Below are 17,472 nucleotides of genomic sequence, written 5' to 3' on the forward strand. Positions count from 1 at the left end.
GACCACTCGGTGCACTGCACATGCCAGAATTTCACAGGTCTTAAATTTAAAAAACACTCCTCTTTATTTCTTTCATATTAAGCTCAGATGATTTGTTGATTTAATAAAAAGAAAAAAAGCCAGTGTAAAACCCCTTTTGAATTAGCATATTCAAGCCTTTCTAAAATCTGGCTCCAGTAAAAAACTTGTCCTTAAAAATCTATCAGACTGTAACTAAGCTTGTAACTTGGCATGAGAAATAGATAAGCCAATAATCAGATCCTTCAGAAATTTTCAATTAAACCTGTGAAAATATCTAATAAAATATTCAGCATTTGAAGAGTTTTTATTCAGGAGGAGAGTACAGCTGCTTTGGTTTCATGTCAGGAAGAGCACAGGACATTAATAACTGAGGGGTTTCTCCCTTTTTTTTTTTTTTAATCTACCGCTCACTCAGTTCCACTAACACAACTTTTTTGAAGCCACACTGTAATCTGAGAAGAAAACTCTTTTCTGGCTTTCAGACCAAACCGAACCATGAGCACAGTGTGGCCCCCACAAAGAACTGAGCAAGCACAAGCAAAGCGGCAGTACAGGAATGGCAGCCAGGGGAGGGAGGAAAAAGGACATGAATTGCTTTGAGCTCATATTGCTGCCGAGTATTTTCTATTATAAAACCATCACCTAATAGGCTTTCAAGACTTCGGCTCTGAACTGCTTCAAACAGTGCACGCGGGATCCTATAGGGATCTATACCATTGCAGAAATGTGCCTGTGCGGGGAGGCTCGCAGGCTCAGATGCCACACTCTGTTGTACTTTTCATTATTCACTGCTTATCTACTAAACGAGAGGATAACCCCAGCAGGGCTTGTAAACACAACAGCTTCCTTGAGACGCAACAGCAAAATCCATAAACACAGCTCTCCTTTTAAGTCCAATGCCTGACTTGGGAGGGCTGTTGTTCCTCCCCGGGGAGCTCCGCTTGGGGAAGCGGGAGCAAGGAACTGCCTTTTTAGGAGCGTGGCTGAGCAGAGCCAGGAAGCGCTGGGGCAGGACCGGGGCTCCCGCAGCAACTCGCTGGCCTTATAAGGAGAAATCCAGGTATTTCCCAGCCCCAGACAAAGAGCTGCCCAGTCAGTGTAGCAAAGGTATGGCCAGGCAGGGCTCCCCAGCCAGGCCTGGCCCGACACTGGCCACGGGGACCCTTGGCCACAGCCACACACCGTGCAGACCCCCAGCCCAGCCGTCCCCAGCCGCTGAGCAGTTCAAATAGGCCTTATTAGGAAGCAGAGAAGCTTAATTAATTGAAAGGTTGTTTTCAGATCTGTAAAGTCAGATGGTTTGTGGGTGAACCGTACTTGATTTTAATATGACATTTTGAGGCATTCAAGGGAACGTTTTGGAGCATGAGTCTCTAATGCCAGACATCTTTTTAGCTACCTGCATAAGAGGGCAGGTTTTCAGAGGTGATGAGCAAGTGGATTTTCTAAAGACTTGAAGAGAAGGGGCAGGACACTCAAAGCCTCAGACATTCAGCAATTTGTTTAAGCAAACTTTAGGAATGCACATGATAAAGACTCCTCCCAAGTTGCCTAAAATTTAAGGCTGCTTGACAGAAAATCAAAAATATTTTAGTTTAATTCGGTTTAATTTTTTTTTTTAATTACCTCTGTTATTTTTCTAGGGAGCATAATAAACTAAACCACTTCAAGCCAAATCCATCTACATAGGATATATGTCTAAGTACCCCTGACCATGAACAGTCCCATATTGTTGCTCTTTTTACTTTCCTGACTCTGGCTTTTAGAAGCTAAAAGAGGAAGCTGTGAGTAAAATAGGGGAAAATTACCATTTCACCCCAACAATATCCATTTTAAAATTTGATTTTCAAATCTTTATTAAAAAATGGCAACAAAAAACTAGAGTGTCCTTGAATATTTTCCTTTGGAGAAAAAAAAAAAAAAAGTAGTTTACCTTTAGAAATCATTAAAAAAAATGTACAGTGTAACATTAAAATGAGACACTATCCATTCAGGAATAATACAGCATCTCAGTTCTGAGTATGACATGGCATACTGAAATGCAAAGAATTACCCATACATCTTGCCATCTTAGTTTCCTGAGGTGACATTTTGATAACTGCCTCCTTGAGATGCTGAATAGCACAGGTTTAACTGAAAACAGCAACCTTTAACCTAGAGATATGGGAATGGTTTGACAGTTTTGATCCGTACTACTATTAAAATCCACAGACAAGTGTCTGCTCTACATCACAAACTGCTGCCATCATTAGTGCCTTCAGGTAATAAACACAGCAGGAAGACCAAACTTTGATTAATCTTGCCACATCCCACTTGCAACATATTGGCAAGAAAACATGGAAGAAGTACTAATTATCATGGATAATCGCAGGGCATCCATTTCTAGGATTCCTTATGAGAGGCCCATCAGGAGAAATAAGGCCACAGACAACATGAAAAATTAGATTAAGTAACTGAAAAAATCTAGATACATGACAAACTTATTCAGTATGAGCTCAGACATGTAGGACTTTCTCCAATTGTTGGTTGGGCTGGGATTAAATTTCTAAAGCTCCAAAGGAGCACTAGCGTAAGACTACTTGCATAAAAGGAATTAAAGTTTTGACACCAGGTTTCATATTTTAAATTTCTCCTTTAAAATAACTGGTTTGCCAAAGCAGTTCAGCTGCCAGAAAGGGAGAAAAGCAGGCAAACTATTCCCTTAAAAGCAATGACTGTGCTATGCTGCTCAGGTACACAAGGCATCGCTCTAGAACTAGGGAGTGCTGGCTCATTAGAAGCAATTAAAAAACCTCTAAGGCGATTTCAAAAACAACAGCTTCCAAAAACAAAACATGCATGTATACCACATGCATTTGTTTATGCAGCTGTAATGAGTGATGAAATCCATTTATGAGCTGAAGTCACAAGATTCTGAGCAGGTCTTTGTTTAATCTCAGTAAGTCATGACATTTCCCTACTACTTTTAATAATGTGATTTGGATGAACATTTTCAAACTTATGCACCTGGTTTTTCACAGTGCTTCCCAACTGCACTTCTCATCTGCATCACTGGAGACTGAGCAGTCTACTTCTGAGCCACCTCGTTGATTAACCGTCCTAAAGACAGATAGAGAAACCTTGGTTCAGTTTAACACATACCTGTAATTCTTAAATTCATCATATTCTACAATTCTTACTCAAACAGAGACTCTGTGCAACCTGCAAAGAGTGTAAAGAAAAATCAATGAGACCATTAGTGGAATGAAAACTTAGAGCATCAGCCCTTCTGCAATCACAAAGTCGATCCAGATGGATGCCCTTAGAAGACTTCAGGGGGTTTACTATAGACAACAGCTTTTGTGCCAGCATGTTGCTATCACTTGGAAGAATAAAATAAAGATAAATGCAGCAGTTTGCTGCTTACATTAATGCAGTATTAGTGCCCAGAGTAACAAAGGTAGGATGGAGTATGGGGGGAAAAAAAATATTTGGCACAAATAACTATTGTTACATATGTTTTCTGTGTTTGTAAACTGTGCCAGCCTTTAGATGTATTATTAAGTAGTTATAACAGTATATGAAAATCAAGACCACATTTTCAGCTTTGATATTACGAAAAAAAAAAGGTATTTGCCACTGCTGCTCTTGCCATTACACTTCTATTAGCTTTGCAAACAGATCTGATGTTTTCTGAGGATCAGATCAAAACTGAAGGAATCTAGGTCTACTCTTCACATAAAGAGAGTGATTTCTTTATACTTGTATTAAGAAGGCAAAGAAGATTAGACTCTTGATCTGAACAAAAAGGGTCTACCTAATGCACAAGAGCAGGACATCCCTGACATAGACAAAATTCTCTCAGCCTTTAAGGTCTGAAGGCAGCTGTTGCTGCCTACATCCATTCTCCATTCTGTTTCTCATGTTTGGTTCACTCACCCATTGCTCTTCAGAGTTCCCAATGCACCAGGGAAACAAGTGGATTTTACGGCATTGCCAAATCAAGACAGCAGCAGGATATAATGAAAATGTAAGGATCTTTCACCTAGAACATTTTGTCCCAACCACCCTCTTGTTTATACTCAAAAGCATAAAGTACAAGACACTTTCTTCAGCAGCTTGGACCCAGACTCAGGGGAGTTTTAAAGAGGTCAAAGCAAAATATGCATAACCAGCAAAGTCAACCTATCACCTAACTGGCACAGCGTATGTTGCTATACCTCACACTTTTTACAATATATTTTTGTTGATGCAGGAAAATAATATGCACTATTGCCAGCGGCTTTCTCAATGTGGGAAAAAAAAAATCTAAAATTATTATCAACATGAAGTAGCCAGGGAAGCACCTTTTCTGCCATTTTCAGATACATGTATCTATTGGATGTGTTTTTATGTTACAAGTGAGCACTACATGGACTCAGAAAGATGACATTCTGACCAGGACAGTCTCAAGGCCTTGTTGGCTTTCATTTTCTTAGGATGGCTGCATCGCTCCAGTAAAAAAATCACAAAATATACAGCCACATCAAACAAGAATCTGTAATATTCTTAATGCCACATCAATTTACAGATGCTAGATATATTCACAGGAAAATAACCTCAGATGCAATCTTCCTACCTAATTTCTAAGTCTATCAGGATGATATTTTATATTCCCCCATTTCCAAAGTCCTCTTCATTTATTTTCCTTAAGCTTTTTGGGATCTACTGTACCAGTGTGCCAGAAAGAAAATTACTGTAACTACTGAAGTCAGAGTAACACCTGAAAAACACATATCAAGTAGAAATTATTCAATATGCTAGTCCATGTGAACTAAACCCAGCTAAAAAGCTCTGAAAAGGTACATTAAAAAAATAACTGTAAGAGTGTTAAATAAACAGTTCCCTTACTGGATTTGCTGTAACCGACTAAAACCTTTCTTCCCCTTTCCACATTAAAGGAAAGCCCTAAAACCACATTTTGCATATTTTATTAGCTCAAACCTTTTCTAACCTGGTTCCCATGGCAGAGCAAGTCTAACAAACTTTAAAAAACAAATCTAACATAGTTTTAAAATAACAGTATTAGAATTTGGTGGAGTGTGAACAACAGGACTATCCATAAATGTCTGCTTTTATTCCCAAATCCAGAATGGAATTCTAAACAATTTTAGCCTCTAAGATTCACAGTTTATTGAACTTGAACTTGCACACAAGCTTTAGCAATCAATGTTACCCATCTCATGCTTCTGACTGCTTTCATCAGAGAGCAGAACTGCAATTTGGAAAAAGAAGAACATTTTTGTGACTGTTTTAAAAATTGTAGTTGAAAGTTTCTCAGAAGGTCAGAAAGCTGGGAGTTATCCTGCTAGAAACAGATTAGCAAGCAGAGGGTAGGCAAGGTGGTCAGGGGTGTATGGAAAGTATAATCTATCAGATTGATAGCACCACTATGTATATGGTACAATTATATCTTATCTTCCCAGCCCTGCAACCAAAATAAGCCACATAGAAGTCTTGGAGTCTGATTCTGTTGTCTTTAAGTACACACCCCTTAGGGTGGTGACCCAGGACACACCACACATATTTTAGTTCATGTAAGACAAAATCAAAACAAATATAATCAGTATTTTTCCTTTTAGAACTCTCCCTGAGACTCTTTGATGTGTTTTCCCTAATTGTTTTATCTTTCTAATCATCACACTTAGGGGTTTCTCTGAGCTTACAATAGTCTAGTTTTTATGCAACCTCTTACATGCGGGCGCCTTCCCAAGCTCCCAATACAGCAACTGCTGTAACAGTACACAGCAACACTACACCAAAGAATACCTTGTCCAAATGAAACTAAAAGGAAAATTTAGATGAGTACATTCTGCTTAGGTTGGAATTTTGGCTCAGACACAAGACTTAACACTCCTAGTCTTGCAAAAAGAAGAGATACTGAAAATGAAAGTATCTCTTCTACTTCAAAGCTGAAAATCTGTCCACTACTTTAACATGCTTCTGTTCTCTGGGAAATTTTATTTCTCTGTACCCATTCATGAAGGGGAAATCTTTGGTCCTTGCTATGCCATTCACTGACAAGACCTGAGGCTCCACCAGTATGTTCTAGTACCTGCGCTGTGAAACTAGTTAAATTTCTAATTTCTCTCTGGCTGATTGCCAATTTTTCTTTGTCTTAGGAGCAATTATTCACATTTATATTTTATCTTTATTCTCTTTATCAATATCCGTATTTACATACAGAATCCTTAAACAGATTATCACACTCTTTTCAGTGTTATCTAAGAGGTGTGTTGTTGTACTACAGTTCTAAAATTTTCCAGACACACTATTAATAAAATGCCTGAACTTAAAATAGGTACTATGCAAAACTCGCATAACTGGAACACCTATGAAGTGCCCTGTAAACAGCTGCCCTACATCTGAGCTGCCAGTGGATTCATGAGGTTCTAGAGTTAATTTCCATTTATCAGGTAAGATTTAGTGATACTGCCAATACTCATTTCTCTTCTTCTCTGCTGTGCCTTGTCAAGACACTGCATGTGGAGGAGCAGGAGCTAAGACAAGAACTGGAAACCTTTCCTTCACGTGGGAAGGTGCCCTGCTAAAATACTGCTTATTGAACCTGACAGCGAGCGTATAAACAACATTAGAGGGAGTGCTCACACATGGACTCTCAACCAAGGGGAGGACAAGGCAGTGAAAGTCAGAGCTATTACAAGACAAATGCAAATTAAAGACACTTTTTAATCTCCAGGATAGTAAAATATTTTTGAGAGCTCCCAGTGTTTGGGGGAAGAGGGAAGGAGAGAAGGGGATAGGGGGGCAGCAAACTCTACTGAGACTTCTCTTATGGTTTGTATCACCTTTTTTGGGAAAATCATTCTGAAAAAAAAAAAAAGCAACAGAGGAGTTTGAAACTAACAGAAAAGCACTTGCTAAAAGGTAGCTTGCTCTTTGTAAAACTTCCCATGAGGCCTGAGAAAGCACCCTAAGCATACACTTTCCCAGGCAGTTTTGCATATGAAATGCTGTTTGTTTCAGAAACAGTCATGTATTTTTACCAGGGGGGTTATTCCTGTCGATTGTCCCCTGATTACTGATCTGTGAGAAGCAAAAAAAAAAAAAAAAGTCAGAGCCACCACAAAGATATAAGCATAACTATTAAAGTTCATGGGGTTTTCTACATTCCTCCTCCTTACCCTGAAACTTCAACCCTTGAGTGAATGCTGCCATATATATTTCCTTTGTTTGACTGTCTGGTGGGCCACCTGGAAAGCATCAGCGCTCTAAGAAGAAAACTGCTATTGCTTATGCGGAATTTCCTTAAAACAAAATCGTGCTGCCCATTACCATTTCCCAGAAAGGTATATTGTTCTATCACCACCCATATCAAATTCAAGTGCAGAGACATGTCTACGGTACGTGCAGCAGCTCAGATAGGCTGGGCTGTTGCAATCCTTTTGCAATCCTGTGCAGAAAACAGAACGTTAACGCTGGTATGCTGCTCCCACGCCCTCCCCTTCTCAGGCTTTACATTAACTCAGCGACACCCTGCTAGGCACAAGGTTTATTTACACAACACAAAGTCTTGAGAGGAACCTTTGTTCCACTGCAATGTTGACAAGGCTTATGAAGCACTAGTGACTACAGTAAAGGTGTCTTAAGACTCAACTGAGGACCACGTATGAATGAAATGTTTTGAAACTTGCTTGATCGAGTTTCCAGCTGCAGCACAATACTTTTAGCCAGAAGCCTAGCGAAGGTCCTGGCTTCCACGAAGACCAGTGAATTGCAGTAACACAGTGGTTCCACGAGGACTTTAATCCAGGATATGCTGGTGACAGCCTGAAAAGAAGCAAATGCCTCTCTCCCCAGCCATTCAGGTTTTTTGCTAGGATAGATTTGAACGGGATGTATTTCCCAACACACTTCACCTCACGGCTGTGTCAGCACAAGGGAGGGGACAGCGTGGGAGCAGGAAGAGGGCAGGACTCCCTCTTATGTCAGCAGTGCCGACCGAAAGCACTTGGGGAACTAACGACATTGTAATTTGTGCTGATTTACGTCTGCTAAAAAGCACTCCTTACTTGTCCCTAAAAATGATTGCTGGATGTATAGCATTTTAAAACTTAACATACAGGCTACCCAGGGAGGTTGTGGAGTCTCCTTCCCTGGAGACATTCAAAGCCCGCCTGGACACATTCCTGTGCGACCTCACCTAGGCGTTCCTGCTCCAGCAGGGGGATTGGACTAGATGATCTTTTGAGGTCCCTTCCAATCCCAAACATACTGTGATACTGTGATACTGTGATGTAAAAACAGGCAAGAAAGCTTCGGTGCAGATTTATTGGATGGAAGTGTCCAAGGGGGGCTGTAAGCTTCACTTCCTTGGGACTGGCAATACCCACTCCTGCGAGGAGGGAATGGCTGCTGCGCTCCCCCTCTTCCCCAAGGGCTGGGTAATACAGATGAGTTCCTGTATTTCACCTGACCATCTTCTTGTCAAAGTTTTGGACTAAATATCAAGGCTTTTTCTTCAAAGAAACTATCTGTGATCCTGGAAAGGTGCTGATCGCTGTGCCTCACCTTCCCCCTTCTGGGAAGCCAACATGTAATACTTCCTCCTACACAGCATTTTTGACATTCACAACTTCAAACCATTGTCGGAGCCTCTCACAGCAAAGACTCTAAACGTAAAGGAAAACAAACTCACACCACGTCCAAAAAAGCAAGCCGATAGCAACGCAGATATTTGGTCAAATGTCAGAGAGTGACCAGAGAGTGAAAACGGCATAAACCTAAGTGCCAGTATATGCTCTACACAGTCCTGGGTCCGATTCAAAAGGCATTACAAGGCTGATGAACCAGTAAAAATGTCAATGGTTGATATCCTAAAAGCAAATGGGGCCAGTAACAAATATGTTATACCAATAAGTTAACCCTAGATCTTTTTTTCGGATGAAATCCCATTCTTTTTCTGTATCCTTTCCTTAATGCATGTTTTAAAACTAAAATACTTCATACCACTTATATAGCATTTATTCTCCACAGATCTGCACACTTTACTAGAACTTCAGTCTCATTATACCCATTTTACAGGCAGGGAAACCAAGCCACACAGATGCAAAAAGTTATTACGGGTCATTGAGCATGGAGGGAAACCAGGCAAGACGGCAGTTGTATCCCATTTGAGTTTATTCTGTTTTCCTGTTTTTCTCTACTGGCACACAAAAAATAAGATTATTTCTCATTATACTCACAAGGTTACATTAAAGAGGGTAATGAATTTTCGCTTCACTTCATACATTCTCTTGGTTGTCTTGAAGGGATATATATTCCCCACAACTACTGTTATAGGGTAAAGTAAACACTTTACAGACCAATAACATAAATGTGAAATACACCACTGTTCTTATTAATATTTATGTAATCATCTAGGGCTGAAATCGGCTATCATTGAATTGACCTCAGATCTTTGACATAAATGCCTATTTGAAGCACCTGGCAATGGGCTGTAAGCATCCACACCCAGAACTGCTTTGTCTGGGCTTGCAGTTCTGCCAGCCACACACCTTTTCCTATCCTGACTGTAAGGAACGCAGTAACTGGAGAACATCAGCACAAAACATGCTTATATAGAACGAGGCTACATTGTACCATTAGCTCTAACAACATAGTGCTTAATCCCTCTCACATGACTTACCTGAGTCCACAGCCCATTCTCAGCTGAACAGAAGCCTCTCCAAATATGTGCACACTGCAACTGGTACCCAGATCTCTAAATACCATACAGCCATTTTTGGAATGTCTTTCTATTTGTGCTGCCTGAATTTAAAAAATTATTTTTTTAAATGTTTTTTTTTAAAAAAGGAAAATTTTTTAAAGCTGCATTTCAATTAGCAGCCATCACAGCCCTTAGGCCTTCAGCTTTATATTGTCCTTTTATCATAAATATTTTCCTTGATCTCATGAACTTGTTTCTAATATATTCAAATGTTATGGATTTTTACACATTTCACATGTTCTCTAAAGTCTGTCTAAACAGTCCTGTGAGCTGACCAACGCGTCTGCCAAATGCCCTGCCAGCTGTTGGTGCAGCACTTCCTCTAGCACATACGTGAACAGTGCTCCTGAAAAAACAAGATCTCGGGTAGGGATCAATACTGATTCTGGACTCTCTCCTTCCTTCTGAAACAAGGGGACGTACAGACACTGCCGTGTTGGCAACTGCATACAACTTTTACCAAAGACAAGAGGAAAGAACAGCAATTTTGAGGGTTTCAAGTATCCTGGTTCTTCTCCTGTGGAAGTCCTAAGGGGCTGCTGTGGACAAGACCAGGACATTCCCATCCCACAGGGGGACAGGGCTGCCCAGACCAGTGGGGAGCAGCCATGCTGTCACTGGGTGATATTTCAGCTGTAATCAGAGATCAGGGTTATTATTAATCAGATGTGATAAAGGAAGAGTAGCATTTTAGTAGCATCTTCTCCAAAACTGAAGTCTTCAAGTCTCCTTGTGCTTTGAGGCATCATCCTACCCAGGCCATGCCCTTTCCTCCCTACAATGCCATCCTTGGCTATTTGGCAACCCTAAGTGCTCCCACATCATGACTCCAACACAAATGACTTGTCATCCAGGTGAATGTTTGCATTTGCATGACATGAGCAGGCACTCTCTAAACTTCCCCACAGGCTCCGCCACTATAATCCCTGGGAAGGAGCAACCTGCAGGACCTACTTTCACTGTTCAATGCTTTCTCTGTTTATTGCCACCACTGTCAGAAACATTACTGGAATTCAGGTAGGTGTCCCTACATCTGCCACCAATCACTGGTGACATTCAGTAACAGAAACTCCCTGTCCACATCCAAGCCTGAACCCACAGCACGGGGAAGGAAAGCTTGATTGCTCACTGGAAATCCCTCATCTCTGTGGTGTTTTACACTAGACATTTTTGGTCTCATGCAGACTTGCTTCCTTTCCTTCTCCTGTTGGAAGCACTGCTTTATCCCAGGTTGCCAGAAGCCTACTGTTCCAACAGCTGCTAAGATAGAGTGAGGTGTCAACTTTGACAGGATGCCAGATTTTTTATTAATTAAAAATCCAAGCATTTTGTATCCATTCCAAGACCCTAATCACAACCAAGCTATTTTACCAAGGGCTCTGAATGGTTAAATCCAGTTATTCTGAAGCTTTCAGTCACAACTGGCAATCATAAATCAATGTATTTTGTTGCCACTACTTACTTTAATACATGTTTATTCACACATCAAAGTGCCAGAAAGCTATCTTCAGTTCTCCACGGTGAAACTGTAATGTCTGAACAAATGCACACTTCCAGAGGGATCTTTGTCCTCAAACACAGTAAATATCTTTTCGAAGGTGGAGTTCTGTCTCCCCACCACTTCGCATTAATATGCTTCTATTAGTATGGTATATTTTTTCATGCTGTCAGCTCACAATCCTGAGTGCAGCCGTCTGCTTCCCATATGCCACACGTCCTCCAGTGCCTCCTCTGCTCCTTACCCTCGCTCTTTGGGCTCCCGCCATGGATCAACTGCTATTCTGCCAGCCCTCTTCATGCACAGAGGATTTTTCTGACTCTAAGCTCCACAGGATGGGAACTTTGCCTATTTCTCTGTTTCTTGGAGCACAAGGTATGCTACGGTAAAGAAATAATGAACACAGAGACATTAATGGTCTGACATTTAGATTTTTAACACCCTAAAAAGCACAGGGAGCAAGGCCTCGGGGTTCCGTTCAGACTCCTCTCTAGACAATTTAGTTAACTTCTATTTGGTCAAGCTTTTTATCAAAAATTATACAATATATACAGTTGTTCAAACAAAAACATATCATTCATTACTTATTTGAAAATCTACTTCTGAACACTTGCAGTGACCACCGAAATCCTCTATAAAGCTAGCTGGGAATGAGAAAAACAATAGTGAGAAACCTAGTATAACTAACTGTTGGGTAAAGAGCAGACCACTCTACCATCCTATCTGCCTTAGAGACAATCAAATCTTTCATTCATATGTTGCACATAAACATCCAGGGTTTGAATTGCTCGGACAGCATTCTAAAGAAAATGGAAAATGTTTTTAGTGGTTCCTCCCTTACTTCTGCAGCCTTTCTCTGTGTTCCGAGTCACTCTTCCTGTCCTGCCTCAGAGGTAACCCAACAGGTCTTGCAAAGTCTTCTAACTTTGCCCCACCTCCATCACTCACAATCTTGCCTCTCTAACCAACTCATTTTCCTCCATTCCACAAACGATTAGTTTCAAAGAAATCCAGAGATTAATTAAAATGATTGGTGGGATGAGTAGGTGAGGGGGACAGGCTAAAGGGCTTGACAAGAAGAAAGATGAAAAGGACTAAATGCGTACAGCTTGGTTATGAGATGACTAATTGAGGGTGGAGGAGATGGACATGATATTCTTTTACAAGTGCCTGTAGTTCTGAGGAACCTTTTTCATGTGCAAACTGAAGACTAGCACAAGACTAGTGCTCAGTCTTCTTATACAGTCTTCTTATACAGATTGGGTTCCAGGGTCCTTTACTTCAAGCTGTGAGTCCCACTGTTCCTCCAGCCAATGCATTCCCACCCTTCTCTTGTATGCTCAATTTTTTTTTTTTCTTTTTTTTCAGCTCAGCTTGCAGCCACATTTAGTTCCTGGATCTCTACCACAAGAGCCCTACTGGGAGAAAAGAGCAAAAGGAGAGGCCACGGAAGCTGGGGGTGGATGAGGTGGCACTTGTTTGCCACACCTCTGCTGCGCTGCAGACTGAGGTGGACTTGAACCGACTACGAAAACACACCTTGAGGAAACAGGGAGGAACTGGGAGCAAGAACACCCATGAATTATTTTACCTCCACTTGGCCCAAAGAAACTCTGCTCCTTGTGTCCTCTCACCCCAGCTTCTTTTATTATACTCTGGTGTAGTAATTAGAATACTTGCTCCTTCTGACTCTTCAAACTCTTGCCTCCCTCAACTGCAGACACCTGCTCTATAGTAAGCAAGTGAAAAGCAGTATGAGAAGATACAGTAATTCCTACTCTTATTCACTTCATGCAGAGGTGAAGCAGAATGTCACATTTGAAAGCATGAAGTTAGGGGAAAAAATAAGAAAAAAATCTATATAATGAAAATAATTGTCTACATAAAAAATATTGTGGAAACATCTCTGATGAGGGGAAAAAGCAAGATGGTATAATAGATCTAAGTTTAAAAGAAAAACTATGGAAACAAGCATTTTATTTCTGTGAGCATTGTTTCCAACATAAAAGAGCAGAAACTGTGATTGATCTTTTATTGTTTTGATTTGGTTTTTATTTGTTTTAGTTTGGTTTGGGGTTTGGTTGTTTTTTGGTTCTGGTTGGGGTTTTTCATGTGTGGTTTTTTTTATTTCTTTTTCAAATGGTCTAGAAATAAGCCAAAAGCATTTTTGATACAGGAGTAAAACAAAATAACAAACCCATTTATTCCTGGACCCCAAATATAATTTAGATGGATGAGGTATGTAGAAGAAATTTGAATTTGTCCCTGAAAAGCCATTTAATTATTCAGATTATCTGACTGCCTCAGTCAGCCTTGTATTCATTGATTAGAGAACTTTATAAATCAAAATCTACATTACTGCTGCTCAGAGCATCTGCCTCTCACGGCAACAGAGGTATATAGTTCATTTCCAATCCCTACCCACAAGTTAGTTTATTGAGACATGTAAATGGCTCTGGTTTATAAACGGGTCAGTAAGTGTTCTTTCTTACTGCTAAAGGAGTATTTACTTAAGGAAATCAGGAAAAAAGTCCCTAGAGTAATAGCTGTTTAATAAATCAGGACATAGTCACCAAAATTCCCAGTTCCTTGGCTAATGGCCATGAAGGATCACGGTCTCTGTATTCACAGGGCCCACTATGGGGAAGAACCCGGGGCTGAAATCTCAGCTGAGACCTCTGTAACCACGCACTCACCGGTCAGTCCGGAATTAGGAACAGAGAGATAGAAAAACCCCTCAGAGCAGCAAAGAGCATTTGTCTTTCATTTCAGAGCTCTCCTGCTACGCACAGCCTCCATTACCAGCTTGACTGTCTATTGCCAGCCTCAACCAAATAACCTCCAAGTGAGCAGCAATTAACATAATGAGTGGACTGATGGGTGTCCCCTATAGCTACAGGCCCCAGTAGCAACATGTCTTTGGCAAACTGGAATGTCTAGTCCTGAAACTCCACCTCTGTTCAAGGAAGGAAGTAGAAAATTAAAATGGGCAGCAGATTAAAAAAAAAAAAAAATAATAATAAAAAAAAGTTAATATCTCCAGCCTGATCCAACACTCACTGAAGCTAATGAAAAACTTGCATTGATATCAGTGGGGCTGAACTGGACAGACTACAAGGGCGAATTTTTCTAGATTACACAAATACATATTAAATGGAGTGGTTAAGGCTACACTGACGATGTTCCTTATAGTCTGAACTCGGCTTTCTAGTACAAACGAAACAATGCAGGAAAACAAAAAAACAAAACAAAACAAAATAACTCTAAGAAATTAAATACGTCAACAATTAGCCAGAACAAACTTAATTAGTATTATTTGTCTACACAAAAAACTGACCAAAGCAAATTATTTGCATGGCTTGCTATGTAACAGAAAAAAAGGATCTTTTTGGCTTAATTTTAAAATAATTTTTATTTAACAATAAGAACTTCCACACAGCAAACTACGTAAAATTCATGTCTTATATTTCTCCAGAATTTCTTCCTTGCATAGACAAGCCCTTCATAAACATCAAACTGCATGCTGACACAACAGAGACTGATCATTTACAGACTATCTTAGGGGAGTTTTAACGCAGCAAGGGCCAACACATCAGGTCCGACTAGATATCCCATCTCGGCCAGGAGCCACGGGTGGATACCTGGAGAGGCAAACAAACCCAGGGCAGCACTCAGCAGTTTCACCTCGGGATGCTCTCCCAGGCACAAGCCATTTGCAGCTTTAGGATTTCCAGAGCCAGAGATGCACTGCGTTCAACAGCCCTTAAGTGACTTCTGTGAATTCATCTAATCACTTTAAAATCTCTCAGTCCACACAGCACTCTTGCCAAGGAGTTCCACCGCTTAACTACAATTCTGTGGAGACATTTGTCTTGTTTGTTCTGAACCTGCCAGTTTCATTTTATGTCCCTTGGCTCGTGTGCCAGAAGAGTCAGGCACTGGCCTCTATTTATCTTGTATGTAAAGATTAAAAAGGAGTTAAACAACTGCTTATAGCACTCACTGCATTTATGAATTTTAGAGACTTTTTTGTGCATATGCAGTAACCTACTGCTGCTTGGCAAAACTATTTGCCACAGAAGGTACAGCAGCAGTGGAGTATTTTGAGTTACCCGCAACACAGACAGGTGCTGCCTACATGAAGGTTGTGTGTAGACCAATAGCACACAGTGACCCCACCTGCCAGCCAAAACCTTGTATTTTGTGCCACAGACTGTTCACACAATGGTGCAAAGAAGCGCATGTATTATTTGCATAATTCCAGTTAGCACACGAAGTAGCACCAGTGCTCACTCACCATGTGGTCAAATGAAGTCAGGTGGGAACAGCAGAGGGAAATTGAGAATGAAAAAAAAAAAAAACCAACAACTTCAAACAAGGGAGCTAGACCTTCACTTCTCTTTCACAGCTGCTTGTGTTTCTGTTTGCTTCCTATACTGTAACTGGTAATTATGTCATTATGTCTACGGAAAAATAGCACTGGAGAATTTGAAAGTGCTTTTTCAAACTTAGATGTAAATTTGTCAGCCTCACATATTGTAAAAACAGACCAAACTCGATAGACCAAGTTCTTCACTGACATAAAAAGTGGGACCAGCCAACACCAGCAGGTACCAGCTTTGTGGTGTTGCAAGTGCAAGCAGCACTTGTTGCACTCTTGGCAACACAATACAAAAGTTCACCTCCTCAGTCCCTATTCTACCTGTATTGTCACCGCCTGTCCTTAAATAGCTGCTGCACTTTACTCCAGAGGCAGCTGCATGTCAGCATTCACAAATTCACAACCTCCCATAGAAAAGGGTGTGTGCAGGGCAAGGTGAGGAGGGGGAAGGTAAGAAAAACAAACCCAGACAGTCAGGCACACCCTTTTATTAGAGAGATGTACTACACTGATGCATCCCACGTTCAGCGCAGAGCAGTCACAGCGAACCAGAGATCACCCATCTGTTGCTTCGAGTGAACATGCCAGCACAGACTTTTCTCCTCGACCAGGATTCTTCAACTCCAGCCTTTATTTTCCCTGCCGGCTAACCTGTACTTCCACAGTAATACCAGGGCACTCGTTCTAAAATTAGGCCGTCGCTGTCCTCTCCCCTTGGAGGACGACTTTAGAGAAACCCATCTGGCACCAGACTTTTTCCTGTCAGGTTTTATTTCCCCTCTCTGTTGTCCTGACACACTTTCGAGGCCGGGAATTCTCAAAGCCGATCACTATAATGGCAAAGCCCTGCTCTGCGCACACCCTCACAGCGATCAGGCGGTATCGGACAAAACTCGCAGAACCCAGCCCCGCGGCTCCCCTTGGGCTGAGGGGACCCGCAGGGCCCGGGGGCCCCTCAGCCCTGCGGGAAGGCGGCTGTGCGCCCTCCGCAAGGCCGGCGGCGCTGGCGGTGCTCCGGGAGCCGGGACGCCCTTCCCACACGCCCGGGCTCCCCCGAGAGCCGCCGTCCCCAGTTCGAAAGATGCCGCGGGCGCAGCCTCGGCCGCCGCCAGCCTCAGGCACACCCGGCCGGGGGGCCGGGAGGCGCTGGGCCCCTCGGCGGGACGGGCGCGTGGGCGGGGGCCGCCCCGCGGCTGCTGGTGCCCGCCCTGGCCCCAGCACCACCCCCGGCTCTGCCTGGAAGCCGCACGGGCGGCGGGACGGCGGCGAGGAGGGGAAATCACGTGAGGCCTCCCCCGGAGCGCCACCTGAAGGGCCGTACCACCAGCGGCGGATGGGGGAGAAACAGCGGAGGACGACAGGTCGAAACACGCCGGCGCACGGCGGAACGCGGCCCGCCTCCAGCCTGTCGCAGGGACCGGCCGAAAAACAAACAAACAGACATGAAAACAAACAGAGGGAGGCGACGGCTTGCGGGCGACGGCCGTAGCGGAGCGAGGGGGCTGAGCGGCGCCCCCGCCCCTCCGGCGGGCGGTTGGTACGTGGCCGTTGAGGAGGCACCGCCAGCGGCCAACCCCGCTCGCGCTCTGGACGCGGTAACCAGATATTCAAAAACAATACGTCAGCCCACAATGCCCCGAGCGGCCGCCAGCATTACCTCATCCCACAAGGCCCCGCGCCGGCCCTGAGAAGCTTCTAGGGGCGGGGTGGCCATGGCGACCGGCTCCGATGCACCGGGCCCGGCCAGCGGCCCGCCTCCCCCGGGAGAGGCGGCGGCAGCCAATGGGGAGCCCGCGGGGTGACATCATGGGCTATTTTTAGCGG

At 42.7% G+C, this 17,472-nt stretch overlaps 1 protein-coding gene across 19 annotated transcripts in view; it reads right to left on the bottom strand.

Moving 5' to 3' along the window:
* Positions 1 to 17,472, bottom strand: part of FGGY (FGGY carbohydrate kinase domain containing) — a 309,381-nt gene that overhangs the window by 265,062 nt on the left and 26,847 nt on the right. For 13 of the 19 annotated variants that reach the window (XM_071810166.1, XM_071810156.1, XM_071810158.1 and 10 more), the window contains exon 2: positions 3,028 to 3,120. The exons of 5 other annotated variants lie outside the window; for them this stretch is intronic. The gene's annotated coding sequence lies outside the window, so the exon portion shown is untranslated. Of the gene's footprint in view, positions 1 to 3,027; positions 3,121 to 17,305; positions 17,384 to 17,472 lie in introns of those variants that run through there. One more of the 19 variants, XM_071810163.1, reaches the window with a different exon arrangement.

This window comes from Patagioenas fasciata, chromosome 6 (assembly GCF_037038585.1).
Source record: "Patagioenas fasciata isolate bPatFas1 chromosome 6, bPatFas1.hap1, whole genome shotgun sequence".
Lineage (NCBI taxonomy): Eukaryota > Metazoa > Chordata > Aves > Columbiformes > Columbidae > Patagioenas > Patagioenas fasciata.